Source organism: Mastigoproctus giganteus, chromosome 3, assembly GCF_048544385.1.
Source record: "Mastigoproctus giganteus isolate SK-2022 chromosome 3, ASM4854438v1, whole genome shotgun sequence".
Lineage (NCBI taxonomy): Eukaryota > Metazoa > Arthropoda > Arachnida > Uropygi > Thelyphonidae > Mastigoproctus > Mastigoproctus giganteus.
Window position 1 is genome coordinate 193,740,166 of NC_143577.1, and position 6,000 is coordinate 193,746,165.

Genomic DNA, 6,000 nt, shown 5'->3' on the forward strand with positions numbered 1-6,000 from the left:
CATCTGGCCTTGAGGCAATAGAACTGATACTGTAGAAAGCACGAATTAAGAGCTAAAAGGATTAAGCATTAATCCCTTTAGCTTTTAATTCCACAAATTAAGAGCTACAACATTTTACAATTTAATGGTACTTGTAAAATCCTGCAGGAGGAAACTGGCCAACCACGGTGTGGAATAGAAAAACAAAGAAGTTTGGGAGAGGCCTTTGCCCAGCAGTGGGTCGGCAATGGATAGAAAGAAGTAAAACCTATACAACTTATACAGTAATTTGCCAAGAAGTACCGCTGGTCAGTTATGCACAGTTATTGGCAAAGATTAAGGCATATTCCCGATGCAGGCATTGGCACTGGTCAACCTATTTTCTACCATAAGCATTCTATTAGAGAATTAGGACAGAGTGATTTTCCTTATCTTGAAATTCATCTGTCAATTCGAAGAAATGAGTCACCACACTTTCACTAAATTTCACCTGTCTCTGTTTACATGGTAGCTACAAGTGGTCCCTAATTTCAGCTTAGTTTTTAACTGCTGTGCGAGTAACCTTACAGTGTCTAAGAGGAAATCCTTGAGTGTAGTGCAAAAAAGTGGAAGTGCTTAATAGGGTAGATGGCAGTATTAAAAAAAAGAACGAAATCACTTTAAAATTTGATGTCCCTGGAAGTAGTGTGTCAACCATTCTGAAAAATCCTGTTTCAATTCTCAAACTGTTCGAAGAAACGGGACCCAGTCAGAAGCGTGAAAAATTATGCTTTTGGGAAGATATAAATGAAGCAGTTTTTAAGTGGATGAAGTTGATTCGAGATCAAAGCATGTCAATATCAGGGCTATTCACAAAAGAAAAGGCTATGGAGTATGCATCTTTTCTGGGGCACAAAGCATTCCAAGCCAGTTCTGTTTCGCTAGACAACTATATCACCTTTTGTGCCCTTTTAAGGGAACAAAAGGTGATATAGTTGTACACGTTGGCACTAATGATATTAAGAGTAGGAGACCGGCAGAATTACTTAACAAGTACAGGTCAATGTTGAACAAAAGCCGAGAATTAGGGTTGAATTTGAAAGTGTCTGCAATTCTGCCCAGACACGATAGGAGGGAGTATATGATGAGAGCCTTGTCGATCAATTCGGCCCTGGAAAGATGGCTCAAGGCTCAAGGGGTAGAATTTTTTTCAGCCTGGACTGTACTTGTTAACAGGAGAGATTGCTTCTACAGGGATGGGATACACTTAAATAGAAAGGGTGCAAGAATATTTGCTGACGCTATCGAGGCAGTGTTAGGTGGGTCGGAAAACTGCTAGCTTGGGGGGAGACAAAGACCAATAGATTGACAGTAGCCACTGGCAGAGGTGAAAGAGATTCTTGCACTGCTTCTGTTAGAATGAGCAGAAGTCTGAAAAACAAGATGCAGGATATTTCAGAGACTGCTGGTAGTCATTGCGTTACAAGTAAACACATGGGTTGTGTTAGGGTAGCTAAGAATAGAAACAGGTGCATGTATACCTGCGTGTACACCAATGCTAGGAGTTTGGTAAATAAATTTGATGAATTTGAAGTATTGCTCAAAACATCAAAGGCAGATATTGTTGGGATATCAGAGACGTGGTGTCACACAGATATAAGGGATGCAGAACTGGAATTTGGGGAGTACAACGTCTACAGAAAGGATAGACAGGATAGGAAGGGGGGAGGGGTTATGCTATTAGTTAAGAAACACATAAAAACCAAGGAAGTGAAGCCAGTCGACATCGCAGGCCAGTGCAGTGTTGAGTCAAGTTTGGTGTGACATAAGCATTGGGAGATCAAAATTGAGATTAGGAGTGTGTAATAGGCCTAATGACTCTGATGAGTATAATAAGAAACTGTACAGGGAAAGAGAGTGGGCCAGTAAATCAGAGAGTCTTATAATGGGAGATTTTAATTTCCCAGATATTGACTGGAATTTGGGGGTGTCACTCGCAGGGCTTTTGCGGATTTATTGGATGATTGTTTTCTACATCAGCATGTTCAGAGGCAACTAGAGGGAGTAATACTCTTGATTTGATTATCAGCAGTGATTCTTCATGCATTAAGAATCTGCAGATAAATGAACCACTAGGTGGCAATGATCACAGTGTGCTGAAGTGGGATTTACTCAAAGAGGTAACTACCATTAGGGGTAAAGGGAAGGGTTATTGCTTCCATAAAGGCGACTACGATGGACTGAGACAGTATTTAAATTCTATACAGTGGGACAAACTGATGATGTTACCAACAGCAAATTCAAAATGGGAAGCATTCAAAGAACTTATCTTGGAAGCTACTAGGCTTTACATACCAACTAAGAAATATTGTTCAAGGTTTAGGCCAAAATGGATGTCAGATGAACTAATGAGGCATGCGGCAGAGAAGAAAAATGCATGGGATACTTACAAATTAACACATGATACAGAAGCCTATGATAGATACAAGTTGATATGCAACCAAGTTACAAAGGAGGTTAGGCAGGCGAAGGCAGATTACGAGAAATCCTTGGCAAGGGATGCAAAGAAAAACAGCAAAGAGTTCTTTACTTATGTAAACTCTAGAAGGAAGGGGATGAATCAGATTGGTCCACTTGATATTGATGGGTCAACTGTTGATGATCCTGCTCAGGTAGCTAACAAACTAAATGAATATTTTGCATCGACATTCACACATGAGGAGTTATTCAGCGAGGGGAATGCCAGAGGTGTATTCGACTCTAGCAGTAAGCTACAGAATCTTGAAATAACTGGGAGTAAAGTGGAGGAGAAATTGTTGAAGATAAGCACAAGAAAGGCACCCGGGGTGGATGGGATCTATCCAGTTATATTAAAGGAGGCAGCAAAGGAAGTATGCAAACCCCTAGCCATAATTATGAGAGCTTCTTTGGACTCAGGGGAGGTACCCATAGACTGGAGATGTGCAAATGTAACCCCAATTCACAAAGGAGGATCAAAGGCTGACACAAGTAATTATAGACCTGTTAGTTTAACTTCTGTTCCAGGTAAATTAATGGAGGCACTGGTTACAGAAGCACTGCAGGATCATTTAGACAAGACTTCAGTTATCGGTAGCTCCTTACTAGTTACAGACAGTTACAGATTACTAGTACTATCGCTAGTTACAGAATCGGTAACTCCTTTGTTCAAAAATATCTTACTCAAGCACCAAGATTCTTTCTTCTTGTTGTAAGTAGAGCTTGTCGAACTGTCTCTACAGCTGCTCTCCAGGTCCTCAGTCATCGACTGCCAATTCAATATGAAGCAATGTTACACTATCTTTTATATTGTAGAAGAAAAAACGTTCTTGCGATTGTAAATGGTATAACATATAATACTGACTTAGAAGAAAATGTAGACATTAAAAGAATGAGAAATGAATGTTGTAGAGCGTGGCAAAATACTTGGTCTACTTCTACCTTCGGTAGGGAGACCTTTAGGTTTTTTCCCGAGGTTGCTGATTATGATAAGAAAATGGATTGGTTCAATCCTGGCTTATACGTTACGTTTCTATATACCGGTCATGGCAGTCTTAACTCCAAATTGTTCTCATTCGGATAGTAACACCTCTCTGCAGTTGTGGTGTTCAAGAAACTGTTGAGCACCTCATCTTTCATTGTACTCTGTATGATGATTTAAGACTGGACTTTCTCACAAATGTATTCAATTGCTCTGAAATGCAAAGACTAGTTACCTGTCCTGAGTATTATGCTGCCTTCTCCACCTATGCGAAGAAAATGTTTAAACAGAGGAAAAAAATTCTTACTTCTGAGGTTCAGTAAAATACTAACCTAATGTTAATTGATAGAAAAATACCGCCGTCTGTCGGTTAGTTGGAAACATTTTACTGTTTTTTTTTAACTTTGGATGGAAGAGTTTAGGGCCCTTTTTATTGTTTTGGAAACCCCTTTTTATTGTTTTGGAAACCAGAAATTGTAATTATTCTTTTGAAGTATAAATCTTGGTAACAATCAGCTGGTTGTTGGAGACTGATAACTTTGGCTTGTTTGTAGACTGTTTCCGTTTTTGGATTCTCTTACCTGATGTACTAATCAGTCTGCTGGACTCCAAAGTTCAGTGTTTATTTTGTATCATTACCATTGTAAATAGCCTTTATGTACCATCATCATCATTGCCTATAGTTGCTTTAAATTGTACACTATGTATACTGTTACCTTTTAGCGGCGGATAGGGGAAACCCTGGAGCCCGCAAAACTTTAATAATACTTTGAATACCGGACCTTGTGTCACAACTACACTTGGATATATATTATTAACATGGATATTACGATTTAAACATGCCATGTCTAAAATAACATGCACGGCATCTAATTCTATAGCAGTTAATTATAATTTATTGGCTTATTACTTATTTCTAGTGTAAATATGATACGTTGAATTAATATGAATTTCTAGTTATATATAGACCCAATGGTACTAGAGTGACTGTTGTCAACATCAAATTGCAAATCAATATATTATAAATTTTGTTTAGAAACTTTCAGTAGATTAAATTTCATCATTTACTAACTATAAATGTTTAACAACTTACATTCTTTCAATTTCGAAACTTTTGCAAAAATTTGGAAACATGTATGGAAGCACTCAAAAACCAACTGAGCTAGCCAGGGACATTATATATTACTACTTAATATTAATAAACGATTATTAGAAAACTAGGCCCAGGCAATAATAGACAATGCTAACGGTCAAAGTTTCCATAATCACAGAAGCACAAACGTGCCAGACATACGCAATCAAACAGCATATGGTAACGGTAGAATGGTAACGCAGAACAGTAACACCACCTCGTGGGTAATTAATTACGGTAGGTATTATTTATTATCTACATTTTAAAAGACAGAGATTTTTTATATACTGTAAATAGAACAACTACGAGTGTCGATCTTATCTGATGCAACCTGTAAGAAATATTGCCATATAATTACGTTATTTAGACTACAATTCCAATTTTAAGCTGTGATGCACTTTCTTTGAACAGCTGTGTCAGTAGTGTTGCTTGTCAAGCTACAAAGTAACAACCTATGAGAAGACGTAGTAGTAGTAGTGGCATGTGATGCAAGAAAGCAAGTGTATGAGCTTATGCAGCTCCAGCTTAAAAAAAAAAAAAATCACACCATTCACTCCAAATTATCGCTAATAGTTTTTTTTATATTACTTATACATAAACTGATTAAAATATCTTTCTCTTAGACTTGAATGGACTGGAATATTGTCAGAGTTGTGTAAGACTTGTAAGTTAATGGAATGTCTCTTTTAATTATCACCTAGAACGAATAAAATGAAGAATTTTGCCCAATATCTATACAGTGAGAAGTGATTATAATTTCATTATATGCTGTATATGATCTTTTTTTTTTACCCATATTTCAATACTGTACATTTCCAATTGATTTCTTCAACAACTTCTTCAATAATGCTGAATGGAAATGACTGAAAACTGGCACTTAAGTAACAAGAAAAAAAATCCAACTAATACCAATACTAAAATAATTAAATACCAACTGAAATCAAAGTAAAAGAGGTTTTTATTAATATTATTTTAGTATTTTAAAACTTTGAACTGACTATTAGTTTAACTCATAGGCACATTTGCATGCAGTAGTAGTAGTAGTAGTAGCAGCATGTGATGCAAGAAAACAAGTGTATCCAAATATGCAGCATCAGCCAAAAAAAAAAAAAAAAATCATACCATTCCCTCCAAATGCCTGTCCAGTTCCTCCTTAAATTTATTTAACCTATCAACTTCCACAACAACAGATGGAAGTTTGTTCCAGCAATTAACCAACCGCTGGCTAAAGGCAAATTTCCGCACATCTATTCTACATCTGTCTTTTCTTAATTTGAATTTATGCCCTCTTAGGTTCGTAATCTGAACAAGTGGAAGGATCCCATCAGAATTCAGCGTGCTCAACCCATTCAAGGCCTTATACACCTCAATTGGATCATTGTGCAGGTGCCTAGTCTCCAGCCACTGCAAT

General features: G+C 37.3%; 1 protein-coding gene across 1 annotated transcript in view; it reads right to left on the reverse strand.

Moving 5' to 3' along the window:
* Positions 1 to 4,671, reverse strand: part of LOC150088534 (RNA-binding protein 34-like) — a 101,818-nt gene extending 97,147 nt beyond the window's left edge. The window contains exon 1 of the mRNA XM_090370790.1: positions 4,551 to 4,671. The gene's annotated coding sequence lies outside the window, so the exon portion shown is untranslated. The remainder of the gene's footprint in view (positions 1 to 4,550) is intronic.
* Between the last annotated feature and the right edge of the window lie 1,329 nt (positions 4,672 to 6,000).